This window comes from Hyperolius riggenbachi, chromosome 7 (assembly GCF_040937935.1).
Source record: "Hyperolius riggenbachi isolate aHypRig1 chromosome 7, aHypRig1.pri, whole genome shotgun sequence".
NCBI lineage: Eukaryota > Metazoa > Chordata > Amphibia > Anura > Hyperoliidae > Hyperolius > Hyperolius riggenbachi.
This window is the reverse complement of record NC_090652.1, coordinates 152,069,866-152,087,204: the sequence shown is the minus strand read 5'-3', so window position 1 is coordinate 152,087,204 and position 17,339 is coordinate 152,069,866.

Genomic DNA, 17,339 nt, shown 5'->3' with positions numbered 1-17,339 from the left:
GCCTCTGACACAGGAGACCTTAGGTCCTGCTACTGCCTATAGAGCGTGTCCTAGTGGCTGCAGCTCTGGCGCTTTGCGTCCGCCAGGAGAAAAGCGCGAGATAAATGTTATCTGTCTTGTCTAATTTTTCTCTTGACGACTGTTGAACACAAAAGGCTATACCTGGCTACAAATCCTTAAGCAGTGGCTGGATGGTGTAATGGTTAAGGGCTCTGCCTCTGACACAGGAGACCAGAGTTCAAATCTCAGCTCTGTCTATTCAGTAAGTCAGCACCTATTCAGTAGGAGACCTTAGGTCCTGCTACTGCCTATAGAGCGTGTCCTAGTGGCTGCAGCTCTGGCGCTTTGCGTCCGCCAGGAGAAAAGCGCGAGATAAATGTTATCTGTCTTGTCTAATTTTTCTCTTGACGACTGTTGAACACAAAAGGCAAGGCCATGCCTGGCTACAAATCCTTAAGCAGTGGCTGGATGGTGTAATGGTTAAGGGCTCTGCCTCTGACACAGGAGACCAGGGTTAGAATCTCGGCTCTATCTGTTCAGTAAGCCAGCACCTATTCAGTAGGAGACCTTAGTCTTCCTAACACTGCTACTGCCTATAGAGCGTGCCCTAGTGGCTGCGGCTCTGGCGCTTTGAGTCCACCAGGAGAAAAGTGTGATATAAATGTTATTTGTCGTGTCTAATTTTTCTCTTGGATTGAGCATAAATGGTACATGCTAGGCTAGTTTCAGCTAGTAGTGTTGGTGGTATAATGGATATGTTAGTTACCTACCATACACTGAGTCCTGGGTTCAATTCCCAGCCACGGTATGTAAGCTGGCTTTTGAAATACTATAATTCCCTCGCAGATGAGACCCTCCTCCATCCGGTAGGAGGGAATGGGGAGGAGGGTCTTCCTCCAGGTATTTATATAATTTTTCCAGCCAGTAGAAATTTTTCTACATTTTTAGGTTTGCCTCCCCATTGAAGTCTATTGCGGTTTGCGAACTTTTTCGCGAACCGAACTTTCCGTGGAGGTTCGCGAACATTGACTAACAGTGTGCATAAACGTGTAGAAGTACATATTTTTTTTATTGTAATAGACGTGCATTACACAGATCAATGTGTAGCATTACATACAGTAGCTTGCAAAAGTATTCGGCCCCCTTGAAGTTTTCCACATTTTGTCACATTACTGCCACAAACATGAATCAATTTCATTGGAATGCCATGTGAAAGACCAATACAAAGTGGTGTACACGTGAGAAGTGGAACGAAAATCATACATTATTCCAAACAATTTTTACAAATCAATAACTGCAAAGTGGGGAATGCGTAATTATTCAGCCCCCTGAGTCAATACTTTGTAGAACCACCTTTTGCTGCAATTACAGCTGCAAGTCTTTTAGGGTATGTCTCTACCAGCTTTGTGCATCTAGAGACTGAAATCCTTGCCCATTCTTCTTTGCAAAACAGCTCCAGCTCAGTCAGATTAGATGGACAGCGTTTGTGAATAGCAGTTTTCAGATCTTGCCACAGATTCTCGATTGGATTTAGATCTGGACTTTGACTGGGCCATTCTAACACCTGGATATGTTTTGTTTTAAACCATTCCATTGTTGCCCTGGCTTTATGTTTAGGGTTGTTGTCCTGCTGGAAGGTGAACCTCCGCCCCAGTCTCAAGTCTTTTGCAGACTCCAAGAGGTTTTCTTCCAAGATTGCCCTGTATTTGGCTCAATCCATCTTCCCATCAACTTTGATCAGCTTCCCTGTCCCTGCTGAAGAGAAGCAACCCCAGAGCATGATGCTGCCACCACCATATTTGACAGTGGGGATGGTGTGCTCTGAGTGATGTGCAGTGTTAGTTTTCTGCCACACATAGCGTTTTGCATTTTGGCCAAAAAGTTATATTTTGGTCTCATCCGACCAGAGCACCTTCTTCCACATGTTTGCTGTGCTGTGTCCCCCACATGGCATGTGGCAAACTGCAAACTGGATTTCTTATGCTTTTCTGTTAACAATGGCTTTTTTCTTGTCACTCTTCTATAAGAGCCAACTTTTTACAGTGCATGACTAATAGTTGTCTTATGGACAGATTCCCCCACCTGAGCTGTAGATCTTTGCAGCTCATCCAGAGTCTCCACGGGCCTCTTGACTACATTTCTGATCAGCGCTCTTCTTGTTCGGCCTGTGAGTTTAGGTGGACGGCCTTGTCTTGGTAGGTTTACAGTTGTGCCATACTCCTTCCATTTCTTAATGATCGCTTGAACAGTGCTCCGTGGGATGTTCAAGGCTTTGGAAATCTTTTTGTAGCTTAAACCTGCCCTGCTTTAAATTTCTCAATAACTTTATCCCTGTCCTGGCTGGAGTGTTCATTGGACTTCATGGTGTTGTTGCTCCCATTATTCTCTTAGACAAACTTTGAGGCCGTCACAGAGCAGCTGTATTTGTACTGACATTAGACTACACACAGGTGCACTCTATTTAGTCATTAGCACTCATCAGGCAATGTCTATGGGCAACTGACTGCACTCAGACCAAAGGGGGCTGAATAATTACGCACAACCAGCTTTGCAGTTATTGATTTGTAAAAAAAAATGTTTGGAATCATGTATGATTTTCGATCCACCTCTCACATGTACACCACTTTGTATTGGTCTTTCATGTGGAATTCCAATGAAATTGATTCATGTTTGTGGCAGTAATGTGACAAAATTTGGAAAACTTCAAGGGGGCTGAATACTTTTGCAAGCCACTGTAAATCAACCTGGTAGCAATGCAAAGTAGTTTTTGGTTTGTTTTAATGGATTCTATTGCATCACATTGCAACTGCTTCATTGTGAACGTCTTTGGACTTTATCATTGCATTGCAGCATGTGAAATGGTGACTGTTGCCATACATAATGTCAGAGTGAAACTAGCCTTACATGTTGGGAGGGGGGAGCCTCTGGATGCTAATGAGGCTTCCCTGCCCTGATCCAGTGCTGGCTCCCCTGAGAAACGGCCACCGTAATATTTAACTTTGCCTGCCGGCGCAGCAGTGGCTCTCCACTGAGGCTCTGGCAGAAATACCCGCTCAACTGCACAGGTGCAGGCGGCTTGCACCTGTGCAGCAGAGCAGGCTTGATCAGGCTGGGCTATTTCCGCCAGAGCCCATCGGAAACAAGCCCTTGTTGGCTGAATCTTTTGGGATCCCAGCGCTGGCTCCCATCTTGTGAGACTGACGAGGGAAGCCTCTTTAGAGGATACAGAGGCTTCCCCTCCCAAGTTAAAGAGGAACTCCAGTGAAAATAATGTAGTAAAACAAAGTGCTTCATTTTTTACCATAATTATGTATAAATGATTTAGTCAGTGTTTGCTCATTGTAAAATCTTTCCTGTCCCCGATTTACATTCTGACATTTATTACATGGTGACATTTTTACTGTGGGCAGGTTATGTAGCTGCTCCTAGCTGTTTTGGCTGTTACAGACAGCTGTAAACAGCTATTTCCTGTCTGTGAACATTGTTACATTGTGGCAGTTTGCCCAGAGTACCGCGGTCCCAGAGCTTCTTGTGGGAGGGGTTTCAGCACAAAATCAGTCATACAGCGCCCCCTGATGGTCTGTTTGTGAAAAGCATTATATTTCTCATGTAAAAGGGGGTATCAGCTACTGATTGGGATAAAGTTCAATTCTAGGTTGGAGTTTCTCTTTAAGTACTCCCAAGGGACACTTTTTCCCCCACTTTAAGTACACTTTAACAACAGAACTACTGGCTAGCAAGATGATGCTCTTCTGTATCAGACAGTTAAACCAAAAGAAAAAACAAACAAAAAACAATAACGTTTTATTTTGCTGCTTGATCACCATCACCGATCACAGCACTGTCAAACAGATGTTGATGTGACACTGTATGTAACACTACATGTTATTCACATTGCAGTAGAGATGGCTCGAACCTCCGATTTTAGGTTTGCGAACCTCTGCAAACGTTCGCGAACTTTCGCAAACCGCAATAGACTTCAATGGGGAGGTGAACTTTGAAAACTAGAAACATTTTTGCTGGCCACAAAAGTGATGGAAAAGATGTTTCAAGGGGTCTAACATCTGAGTTTTTGCATGGATGAGTGGGATAGAGGCTAAAAGTCCAGGGGAAAATTTTGGATTTGGCACAAAGCAGCGTTTTAAGGGCAGAAATCACATTGCATGCTAAATTAGAGGCCTAAAGTGCTTTAAAACATCTTGCATGTGTATACATCAATCAGGAAGTGTAATTAGAGTACTGCTTCACACTGACACACCAAACTCACTGTGTAACGCACCGCAAATAGCTGTTTGTGTTGTGACGGCCTTGCTGGACTGGTGCGCTCCATCGCGAGAGTGCAGGCGGTTTTCAAGCCCATATGGTCGCCAGACTGAGGTAGCTCAATGACAGAAACAACAGTGATTGTCCAGCTGATTGAATTTGGTCTGTCCACATTGAAGCAACAACCTTATTATCTTTGGTGTGCCACCGCCCGAGACACTCATATAGCCAGCGGTCATTGCTTCATTGTGATACGCAAGCCCCTTCACCGCGGCAAGGTAATGATCATGAAAGGGAATTGACACATGTACATGCCTTTTGTTTTGTTGTTGTAGCTGCAGTGCAGCCAGAAATATTAGGCAGGCATGTACACGCACCAGAAAAATTATTATAGCTAGCAGCGGCCTTAAAAATTCAGGAATCTGCCTGTAGTCCTGGACCCTGTTGGTGGTGGTGGAGAAGGCAGTCAAAGGGCCTGCAGGCAGAAATGCTGTGTGGGGAGCGACTTAGTCATGGGGCAGGCAGTTACGCGGCGTGCAGGCAGAGATGCTGTGTGCGGGGACTGACTTAGTCTTCGGGCGGGCAGTAGCCCTCCGGGATCCATGCCTCATTCATTTTGATAAAGGTGAGGTACTGAACACTTTTTCGACTTCTCTTCTCAGTGACAATGCCTCCTTTCTGACAGGACGCTTGAGGCAGGGCAAGACAGAAGTTGGATGGCAAATTAGGACAGCTCTGGCCACAGGTCAAGCCTGCGCACCCAGTAGTCTAAGGGTTCATCGCTGCTCACAGTGTTTACATCCACACTTAAGGCCAGGTAGACGGCTACCTGCCAGTCAAGGCGTTGGTGGAGGGTGGATCCGGAAGCGCTAAGGTGAGGCATTGGACTAAACAATGTCCGCATGTCCGACATCCCCATGAGATCGCCGGAGCATCCTGTCCTTGCCTGCGTGGACATGGGAGAAGGATTACTGGCAGTGGTACCTTTATTGCGTTGTGCTGTGACATCACCCTTAAACACATTGTAAAGCATAGTTGCCAGCTTGTTCTGCAAGTGCTGCATCCTTTCTGCCTTCTGGTGATTTGGAAACATCTCCGCCACTTTGTACTTATACCGAGGGTTTATTTGCGTGGCCACCCAGTACAGCTCATTCCCCTTGAGTTTTTTTATATGGGGGTCCCTCAACAGGCTGGACAGCATGAAAGACGCCATCTGCACAAAGTTGGATGCAGACGTACTAACCATCTCCTCTTGCTCTTCCTCAGTGATGTCAGCTAAGTTCTCCTCCTCCCCCCAGCCACGAACAATACCACGGGAAAGTTGAGCAACACAAGCCCCATGCTACACCTGCTGCGGTTGTTCTTCCGCCTCATCCTCCTCTTCCAAAACAACACCTTCCTCATCATCTGACTCCTCTTCCCCAAACGACTCTTCCTCCTCCTCCTCCCCCCTCTGTGCTGCTGCAGGTGTTGAGGAATCATCTGCTTCTGCTGAGAATTGATCCCACCACTCTACATACGGCACGCTCCAGGAAGAAGGCATATGGGATCAATTTGCTGATGGCGCCTTCACTGCGACTCACCACCTCCTCAAACGGCATGAGCCTGCAGACATTTCACATCGGCCAGAACGTCCCCATCTCCCCAGACTGTGTCCTTTGACTGTAGTTGTAGAGATACTGTTTGACAGCTTTCTCCAGTTGTATCAGGTGGTCGAACATTCAGGAGGGTAGAACTCCAGCTAGTCGGGCTATCACAAATCAAGAGTCTCACCGGCAAGTTTTTTTCTCCACTGGATATCGGCAAAGCGTGCCATGGCCGTGTAAGAACGCCTGAAATGCCCACACACCTTCCTGGACTGCTTTAGGACGTCCTGTAAGCCTGGGTACTCAGATGCAAATCTCTGAATTATGAGATTGAGCACATGTGCCATGAAGGGTACATGCGTCAACTTTCCCAAATTCAAAGTCAAAATGAGATTGCTGCCGTTGTCACACACCACGTTGCCGATCTCCAGTTGGTGTGGGGTCAGCCACTGATCCTCCGGTTTGTTCAGAGCAGCCAGGAGAGCTGGTCCAGTGTGACTCTCTGCTTTGAGGCAAGACATGTCTAAGATAAAGTGACACCGTCGTACCTGGCATGCAGCATAGGTCTGGGGAGCTGGGGCTGTGTAGCTGGAGAAGAGATCACAGCACCAGTAGAGTTGAACTGCCACTCAGCCAAGGAGGAGGAGGTGGACAACAGCGAAGAGGATGTAGCAGGAGGAGAGGAGGTGGCAGCAGGCCTGCCTGCAAGCCGTGGAGGTGTCACAACTAGGTCCGTTGCACTGCCATGTACTCCCTGCTGGTCAGCGGTCACCAGGTTGATCCAATGGGATGTGTAAGTAATGTACCTGCCCTGACCGTGCTTGGCAGACCAGGCATCCGTGGTCAGATGGACCCTTGACCCAATGCTGTGTGCCAGAGATGACACCACTTGCCTCTCAACTTCATGGTACAGTTTGGGTATCGCCTTTTTAGAGAAATAATTGTGGCCTGGTATCTTCCACTGCGGTGTCCCAATGGCCACAAATTTACAGAAGGCCTCAGAGTCCACCAGCTGGTATGGTAACAGCTGGCGAGCTAACAATTCCGCCAGGCCAGCTGTCAGATGCCGGGCAAGGGGGTGACTGGCAGAAATTGGCTTCTTCCGCTCAAAGATTTCCTTCACTGACACCTGGCTGCTGTGGGCAGAGGAGCAGGAACCGCTTAAGGTGAGAGGCGGAGTGGAAGAGGGTGGCTGTGAAGATGCAAGGGATAAAGCGGCTGAAGATGCTGCTTTTGCTTAGGTGCTCTTCCTATTGTAGTTTGTGCCTTTTCTGCATGTGCCTTCATAAGGCAGTTGTCCATATGTGGGTGTTGGCCTTTCCACGGCTGAATTTTTGGAGGCAGAGAGAACAGATGGCATTGCTCTGATCTAAGGCAGACACACTTAAAAATGTTCAAACCGCTGAGCCCCCCTGGGGTGATGGCACTATGGTGGCATCAGCAGTTGACGTTGAAGGACATGTTGGCTGGTTGTCCATAGGTGGTGATACATGGCGCCGGACACTGCCACCAGCTGTTTCTGATGACGAGCTACCCCTGCTTCTTTCAGGAACTCATCTACTCCTACTCCTCACTGACTCCCCCTCTGAACTGTCCCCTTGGTCATCTTGTCTCTTAGGATCCCACGTGACATCCGTATCATCTTCATCATCATAATCATCCTGCCCAGCTTCGCTTGCCTCGGACACCTCATAAACTCAACTGCACCAACAGCAGGTACTTCATCATCCTCCTCCTCAGTCCTCACACCTTACGTCCATAGTGTCGCCTAACTCAGACATATGAGGTGGTGTAACTTGCTTAGCGCCTTCATCTTGTTGTAACAGTATTTGCTGTGAATCAGTTAATTCCCCACCAAATAACTCCTGCGAAGTGTCAAATGGAATGGATGTGGTGCTAGTAGTAGCGCTGGTGGCTGCAGAAGATGAGGTGTTCTGTGTTAAATAGTCAACCACGTCCTGACAATCTTGAGAGTTGATGGGACGTGCCTTCTTCTGAGCACTGTACTTTGGTCCAGGGCCGCACAAAATCACATCAGCACGACCTCGAACAGACCTGACAGGTGGCCTTCCTTTGGGTCTTCCTCTGCCTCTACCTGTTTTGTCCATATTGGGGGGGGATGAAGTGAAAGGTGTGCACTGACTTGACTAAAACAACGTGCAGTCACCCAGGTGCAGTTAACAGGTATGCACGGAGTGGTATATCATACTGCGTGCGCTCACGTAGGTAGGTAGGTGCACTAAACAACAGGTAGGTATATGTAGTGATGGGTATTACAAATGTGCATCTGTCACACACACGTACCGTGAACAGGTACAGTGACTGGTGGTATTAAATAGCACACTGCGTGCGCTCACGTAGGTAGGTGGGTGCACTGAACAACAGGTAGGTATATGCAGTGATGGGTATTACAAATGTGCACCTGTGACACACATGTACCGTGAACAGGTACAGTGACTGGTGGTATTAAATATCACACTGCGTGTGCTCACGTGGATAGGTGGGTGCACTGAACAACAGGTAGGTAGGTACATGCAGTGCTGCTGGGTATTACAAATGTGCACCTGTCACACACACACACACATACACACACACACACACCATGATCAGGTGCAATGACTGGTGGTATTAACAATGCGTGCACTCACGTAGGTAGGTAGGTAGGTGGACTATACAGTGAACAGGTGCAGTGATTGGGATTACAAATGTGCAGCTTCCTGTCACACACACAGGTAGTCACTGAATGTGCTGGGCCTGGCAGTGGCACAGTAGGAATTAAGGGGCCAAAGGTCAGCTGCGACTGACTGACAGGGCTGTATATAAATATAGTGCAAGTGGGCCACACACACAAAAAAAAAATAGATCACAAGAACAAGAGCTGTTGAGGCAGGGGCGTAACAATAGACCCTGCAAGGGATGCCTCCACAGGGGGCCCGTGGGGGAAAAGTTTGAGAGACTGACAGCTAAGGGCATGGAGGAAAAAAGCGTATTCTGCTCTCACAGCATTGTTATATTGACTGCATGTGTCCACCACACAGATAAGGACTCACACACACTTTGGAATTTGTACACTGTCCCTGCTCCCTAGGGTTCGTAAAAAACATATGTCTCACACTGCAGCTAAGTTCTAAAGACTTGACAAAGACTTTACAACTTTTTTTCAAAATATGACTCCTTTGTTTGTAGACTTTTCCTCTTCAGCAAAAGGATTCTTATCACACCGGCTAATGACTTTATGGCCTCTGAATACTTTTACAACTGAATGGAGGGGAGATCGATGTCTTAAGCTGGCCATACACTGGCCCGATTTACAGCGTTTCGACAGCAGATTCGATCACTGGGATCGAATCTGCTGCGAATCGTTCGCGCTACACGCCGAATTTCGATCCATTTCGTCCGATCCCGTCGATCGCGCCGTGCGGAAAATAACCGTCAATCGCTCGCGGGTAAAGAGCGCATCGCTAGCGGCGTTCGAGTGCCCGACGACCCATGCAATAGAGCCGCATACATTACCTGCTCCGCCGGCGCGACTGCCCCCGCTCGTCTCCGCTCTTCTTCTCCGCTCTGGTCTCCGGCATGCCTTCACTTCTTCCTGCCCGGCAGGAAGTTTAAACAGTAGAGGGCGCTCTACTGTTTAAACTTCTTGCCGGGCAGGAAGAAGTGAAGCATGCTGGAGCCGGAGACCAGAGCGGAGACGGAGAAGAAGAGCGGAGAGAGACCCGGGACTCGCGCCGGCGGAGCAGGTAATGTATGCGGCGGGGGGGGGGGGGGGGGGAGCGGCGGCAGCAGCACCACCACCACAACAGATTGTGAACGGTTTCAGGCTGAAATCGGTTCACAATCTGTTTGCAGTAAAGGTAGCCATACGATCCCTCTCTGATCAGATTCGATCAGATAGGGATCTGTCTGTTGGTCGAATCTGATGGCAAATCGACCAGTGTATGGCTACCTTTAAGCTACATCTACACGCGTAGATGCGGCGGTGATGTTCCTTATCAATCGAGCCGCTGATGCGGCTCGATTGATAAGATCCGACAGGACAGATCTCCCCACCGCCGATTCCCTGCTCATTCCCCACGAGGGGACAATGGCAGGGAATCGAGCGGAAGATAATCGGCGCCGGCAGGGACGAGCGGGGAATCGTATCCGACACACGCGCGGGCGAGCGGGGACGCAGCGGGTACGCGCGGGGATGCGGAAGAGGCGATCCGGCGGCTAATCGAGCCGTCGGATCGGAGCCTCATCCACTTTACTGCTTTACTGTTGCTGCCTCATTGAGAGCTTGTGACATTCTGAATGTTTTGCCAAAGTTACATTGATACTATATCTTATGTTCAGCATGTCATTGTTGTTCCTCCATATAGCATGTGCTCTCAATTAGTAAAATAATACAGCTGTGTGTGTATGTATGTACTGGGAGCAGAGCTGCAACAAGGAACTTGTCGGCTGCAAGGGGCTGGAGGAAGCCCCGGGTAAGTAAATCTGGGGGTAGCATAGATTGCCTGACATTTCCTTTAAGTCTAAGTGTTTTTATTTGCATGGGGAAAACACATTGGTCCTCAGTTTTCCTGTGCAGAAAGGGAGGGGGGGGGGGGCATCCAAAGTTTCACAGAGGGGCCCAGTGATGTCTAGTTACGCCCCTGTGTTGAGGGGTGATTATTTAGCAATAAGAATCAGCAAGGAGCAAGCTAACAAGCCTACAAGAGCCTAACTAAGCTTTCCCTATGAAGGTCTGCAGCAACTCTCCATTCTCTAATTACTGCAGGCACACGAGTGAGTCCAATGCCTGACACTGCCTGCATTTTATAAGGGGGGGAAGGCCCCCAGGAGGGAGTGTAGCCTGATTGGCTACAATGTGCCTGCCCCAGAAGTTCGCCAGGAACCGTTCGCCGGCGAACCGTTCGGGCCATCACTACATAGCAGGTAGCAGTGTTGCCAACCGTCAGTAAATTTACGGATTGTCCGTAAATAAACAGTTAAATTGAAGTGCCCGTGATTTCCGTAAACACTTTGGGCCTGATTCACAAAGCGGTGCAAAGTGTTTGCACGCGAGTGAAAACCCCTTTATCACGCCTAAACTCAGTTTAGGCATGATAAGAAGAAACTCGCGTGAATTTTCCGCGCGCAAAGTTTTGCACGCGCGCTTGCAGCACCCGGCGCTTCGCGCGAAGCTCCCATTAAGCCCTATGGAAGTTTACGCGCGGTAGCTTCGCGCGAGTTAGAGCACAAAGCGGTGATAACTTTGCTAGTGCAAAGGTTATCACGCCTAAAGTCTTTTAGGCGTGATAACTGAGTTATCACCGCTTTGTGAATCAGGCCCTTTGGCTGTGTCCGTAAAAATTATATTACATTACTGCACTTGCCGGCGGCGGGTTGTTGCAGTTATTTACTTCCGCCCCCCGGCTCGCTGTGGCAGCCAGTAGCAGGCATTTCTGTCCCACACAAGCCTCACATTCCCTCCCCTTTCTTTCCCCGGCCGACTCCACCCCCGCCTCTGTCACTGTATCAGGAAGCCCGGGAATGTGTCCGCACTCAGAGCGGCTGAATGACTGACTGTGTCAGTCTCCAAGTCCTCTGACAGTGGTGCTGGCTGGAGAGGGTTGCATGCAGCCTCCAGGAGCCAGCGAGCAGGGAGAGCAGGGAGACGGACATCAAAGAGGAGGAGTGGTGAGGAGACGCTGATGAAAAAAAGTTTAACTGTTTATTGTGCTCCAGGGGCTGCTGCTGGAGACCAGTGCAGGAGGCATCGGATGTCTGCCCTGGTCATGTGCTGCATGAATGGGCACTGTGCAGGGCTTTTCATGTTCTGCATAGAGCACAGTGATGTGATCAGTCTGTTCAGGCTGTGTGGCAATGGTTCCCTAAAATGCAAACTTTTCATTAACTTCCACACAGCCTGTCCAGGCTGATTACATCACTGCACTCTATGTAGATTTTCACTTGTGCTCAGAATGGAGTTCTGGGCAGTAAGGGACATATGAGATGGATCTGCTGTTTAAAGTTTACCTGGAGGGGGGAGGGAGGGAGGGGGGAGACGTCCCCCCTTCCCCACCGCTGTGCCCATGATCGCTCCCTCTTTGCGCTGCTCCCCTCCTGCTGCCTGCTGGGGGGACACCTGGCTACCTGTTCTGGGGACATCTCTACCCCTGGCCACCTGTTCTGGGGACATCTCTACCCCTGGCTACCTGTTCTGGGGACATCTCTACCCCTGGCTACCTGTTCTGGGGACATCTCTACCCCTGGCTACCTGTTCTGGGGACATCTCTACCCCTGGCCACCTGTTCTGGGGACATCTCTACCCCTGGCCACCTGTTCTGGGGACATCTCTACCCCTGGCCACCTGTTCTGGGGACATCTCTACCCCTGGCCACCTGTTCTGGGGACATCTCTACCCCTGGCTACCTGTTCTGGGGACATCTCTACTCATGGCTACCTGTTCTGGGGACATCTCTACCCATGGCTACCTGTTCTGGGGACATCTCTACCCATGGCTACCTGTTCTGGGGACATCTCTACCCATGGCTACCTGTTCTGGGGACATCTCTACCCCTGGCCACTTGTTCTGGGGACATCTCTATCCCTGGCTACCTGTTCTGGGGACATCTCTACCCCTGGCCACCTGTTCTGGGGACATTTCTACCCCTGGCTACCTGTTCTGGGGACATTTGTACCCCTGGCTACCTGTTCTGGGGACATTTCTACCCCTGGCTACCTGTTCTGGGGACATCTCTACCCCGGGCTACCTGTTCTGCTGCCTGTTCTGGGGACATCTCTACCCCTGGCCACCTGTTCTGGGGACATCTCTACCCCTGGCTACCTGTTCTGGGGACATCTCTACCCCTGGCTACCTGTTCTGGGGACATCTCTACCCCTGGCTACCTGTTCTGGGGACATCTCTACCCCTGGCCACCTGTTCTGGGGACATCTCTACCCCTGGCCACCTGTTCTGGGGACATCTCTACCCCTGGCCACCTGTTCTGGGGACATCTCTACCCCTGGCTACCTGTTCTGGGGACATCTCTACCCATGGCTACCTGTTCTGGGGACATCTCTACCCAAGGCTACCTGTTCTGGGGACATCTCTACCCCTGGCCACCTGTTCTGGGGACATTTCTACCCCTGGCTACCTGTTCTGGGGACATCTCTACCCCGGGCTACCTGCTCTGCTGCCTGTTCTGGGGACATCTCTACCCCTGGCTACCTGTTCTGGTGACATCTCTACCCCTGGCTACCTGTTCTGGTGACATCTCTACCCCTGGCTACCTGTTCTGGGGACATCTCTACCCCTGGCTACCTGTTCTGGGGACATCTATACCCCTGGCCACCTATTCTGGGGACACCTATAGACCTGGCTACCTATTTTTGGGGAACCACTGCTGTCAAATTAAGTGTATTTTGGGGAACTGCTGCCAGATTATGTGTATGTTGGGGGAATCGCTGCTGCCAGATTACATCTGTTTTTTGGGAACCACTGCCATATTGTCTGTATTTTGGAAGAACCTCTGCCAGATTACGTGGATTTTTGGTGACATGCTGTAAGATTACATGTATTTTGGGGGAAGGGGGGAAACACTATGGCAGAGCTCAAACTTCCCTGGCAGACCTTTTACAGCAATACTAAAATCATGTATATTTGGCCCCACCCATGACCACGCCCACATTCTGTTGCGTGACCACGCCCATTTTTCTGCGCGCGGCGCAGGAGATTGTGTCAGTAAAAAAAATCTTTTGTCAGTAAATTTTTACGTATTTGTCAGTAAAAAATAACGTGAAAGGTTGGCAACACTGGCAGGTAGCAAGGGACCACTGCATGAAACGGGTATTGTCACAAATGAAATTATTTTCTTGATACACTGTTATCACCCGATAACACGCCGTATGGTCGGTCACACAGGTGTTGATGTGACACTGTGTGGAGGTAACAAAGCAGAATGCATCTTGTCACAAATGTCAATCACCTTTTCGCAGTGATGGTGAGCTAACAACAGCGAAACAGTCATTGTTTTATAGATATTGCAGTGTACTGTACTGTATGTGTTAGCATGGATTTTTTGTGTGTGGTAGAATTCCTTTAAATCACACAAAAATACTAATAAATTGGAAATTTTCCCTTATCTCATTTGAATTTACATGGTTACATGGATTAATAGTTGCTGAATTTGACTTACATCCGCTAGATAATGGGAAAATGACTTGTTTCCTTCTGGAACTATGGCAAATACAATACTTACTGTTATAATTAGAATATGCATCATAGGAGGAATGTCCTTTGGAAGTAGATTTTTTTTTAAATAATGCACTCTATTAATGTGCTTAACACCCAATTTTACATTTAAATCAGGTTTACTTTGATTTGCTTTTTAAAGTAAGAAAGTGTTGGCATAATGAAATGGAAATGCTATCTTCCTTTAGAGATAATTACTTAAGAGATAATTAAAATCGAAAATAAAATCATTGTACAAACAACATCAAATTGCTTTTTCCACATTATGAGCTTGCTTAGAACACATCCTAATATATTTAATTATAGCTAAAATAAATGGATTCCTTATAGGTTGTACTATGTCATTTCATACAAGTAGGCGAAAATAGATACAAATGTATAATTTTCATGGATTATTCTGAAACCCATAGATAATTTTCAACACATTTTTAAAGTGAAATCTGAATCTAAGCCAGTCTAATAAAACACAGACTTCTGGCTAAATACAGGTATTTGCCCTACCCATAGGGTTCACATCTAGGGGATGTTTTGAAGTATTAGCCCTTCTGATTAAGCAATAAAGTAATCAGTTCCTATGACACTTATGATCAGGGCCGGATTTACCATAAGGCACTGTAGGCACATGCCTACAGAGGCCTGATGATGGAAATGCAGCTCACTACCTTCCCTGAGCGCCTCCCTCCTTCCCTATGTAGAGTCCTGATGAGAGTGTAAGTGAGAATGTAAGTAAGTCAGGGTGATGAAACGTCCAAATGGGATGTGAAACGCGTCGGTGGGCGGAGCTGACACGGCTGCGTGCGCCGCAGCACTCATCTACACACGTGGTGTACAGAGTTCCAGGCTGGCGTCCTCTGCATAGAAGTCTGTGGCGTAATGGAGCCGGTGGTGTTATGCTCCTAAACCATTCAATGGACTCGATCACATTGACCAGCGGAAACTTCGGTGATCAGATGCCTCTACTGATATGGGTGAGAGCTAATCCTCCCTGCTTAAACCAAGCGCCTGACAATTCAAGTTCTTCTGGCATCATAGTGAACTGAAGTTTTGGAAAACTAAAGCCAATGTATTTAAAGGGGGCCCCCCATATTAAGCTACCTTGGCACATGTATGTGTGATGTATGAGTGCGCGGACGCAAGTTTAAAGAGAACCCGAGGTGTGTTTAAAAAATGTTATCTGCATACAGAGGCTGGATCTGCCTATACAGCCCAGCCTCTGTTGCTATCCCAAACCCCACTAAGGTCCCCCTGCACTCTGCAATCCCTCATAAATTACAGCCATGCTGTGAGTAGTGTTGGGCGAACATCTAGATGTTCGGGTTCGGGCCGAACAGGCCGAACATGGCCGCGATGTTCGGGTGTTCGACCCGAACTCCGAACATAATGGAAGTCAATGGGGACCCGAACTTTTGTGGTTTGTAAAGCCTCCTTACATGCTACATACCCCAAATTTACAGGGTATGTGCACCTTGGGAGTGGGTACAAGAGGAAAAAATTTTTTAGCAAAAAGAGCTTATAGTTTTTGAGAAAATCGATTTTAAAGTTTCAAAGGGAAAACTGTCTTTTAAATGCGGGAAATGTCTGTTTTCTTTGCACAGGTAACATGCTTTTTGTCGGCATGCAGTCATAAATGTAATACATATAAGAGGTTCCAGGAAAAGGGACCGGTAATGCTAACCCAGCAGCAGCACACGTGATGGAACAGGAGGAGGGTGGCGCAGGAGGAGAAGGCCACGCTTTGAGACACAACAACCCAGGCCTTGCATGAGGACAAGAAGCGTGCGGATAGCATGCTTTGTACCACCATGCAGTCATAAATGTAATAAAGATAAGTGGTTCAATAAACAGGGACCACGCGGCAACGCTAACCCAGCAGCAGCACACGTGATGGAACAGGAGGAGGCGCAGGAGGAGAAGGCCACGCTTTGTGAGACACAACAACCCAGGCCTTGCATGAGGACAAAAAGCGTGCGGATAGCATGCTTTGTACCGCCATGTAGTCATAAATGTAATAAAGATAAGAGGTTCCATAAACAGGGACCGGCAACGGTAACCCAGCAGCAGCAGCAGCAGCAGCAGCAGCAGCACACGTGATGGAACAGGAGGAGGCGCAGGAGGAGAAGGCCACGCTTTGTGAGACACAACAACCCAGGCCTTGCATGAGGACAAAAAGCGTGCGGATATAGCAGCAATGCTTTTTGCCGCCATGCAGTCATAAATGTAATACAGATGAGAGGTTCAATAAACAGGGACCGGAAACGCTAAACCATCCCAGATGTTCATCGGTCATGTTACTTGGTTGGGGTCCAGGAGTGTTGCGTAGTCGTTTCCAATCCAGGATTGATTCATTTTAATTTGAGTCAGACGGTCTGCATTTTCTGTGGAGAGGCGGATACGCCGATCTGTGATGATGCCTCCGGCAGCACTGAAACAGCGTTCCGACATAACGCTGGCTGCCGGGCAAGCCAGCACCTCTATTGCGTACATTGCCAGTTCGTGCCAGGTGTCTAGCTTCATGCCCGGTTTCAGGTCCAGCGGTGCCAGCCACAAATCCGTCTGTTCCTTTATTCCCCTCCAAATTTCCTCCCCTGTGTGCTGCTTATCCCCAAGGCAGATCAGCTTCAGCAACGCTTGCTGACGCATGCCAACAGCTGTGCTGCACTGCTTCCACGATCCTACTGCTGCTGGTGCTGGGTTAGCATTTCCGGATGAGGTACAGCTTTGAGATGCGTTGGAGGAGAAGGAGTCAGAGAGGTAGGTGCTGCTGTTGTTATCCAGCTGTTTGCGGCGTGGGCAACACCCGCGCCGTAGCAGGTGAGGAATCGCTGCCAGGCTCCACAAGGTTCACCCAGTGCGCGGTAAGGGAGATGTATCGACCCTGGCCGAACGCACTCGTCCAGGTGTCAGTGGTGAGGTGAACCTTGCAGGCAACGGCATTCTTCAAGCTTCGGGTTATTTAGCTGACCACGTGCTCATGCAACTCAGGCACTGCAGAGCGCGCAAAGTGGTAGCGGCTGGGAACAACGTAACGTGGGATGGCCACTGACATCATGCCCTTGAAGCTGTTTGTCTCCACCACTCGATATGGCAGCATTTCGCAGGCCAGAAGCTTGGCTATGCTGGCTGGCTGTTACTGCCACGGCCCGGGGGTCATTTGCTGGCAATTTCCTCTTGTGCTCAAACATCTCAGAGACAGACAACTCAACCGTAGCGCTGCACACCGAAGGGCTGTTGGTTGTTGTGTTTGATGAACACTGGGAGACCTCAAG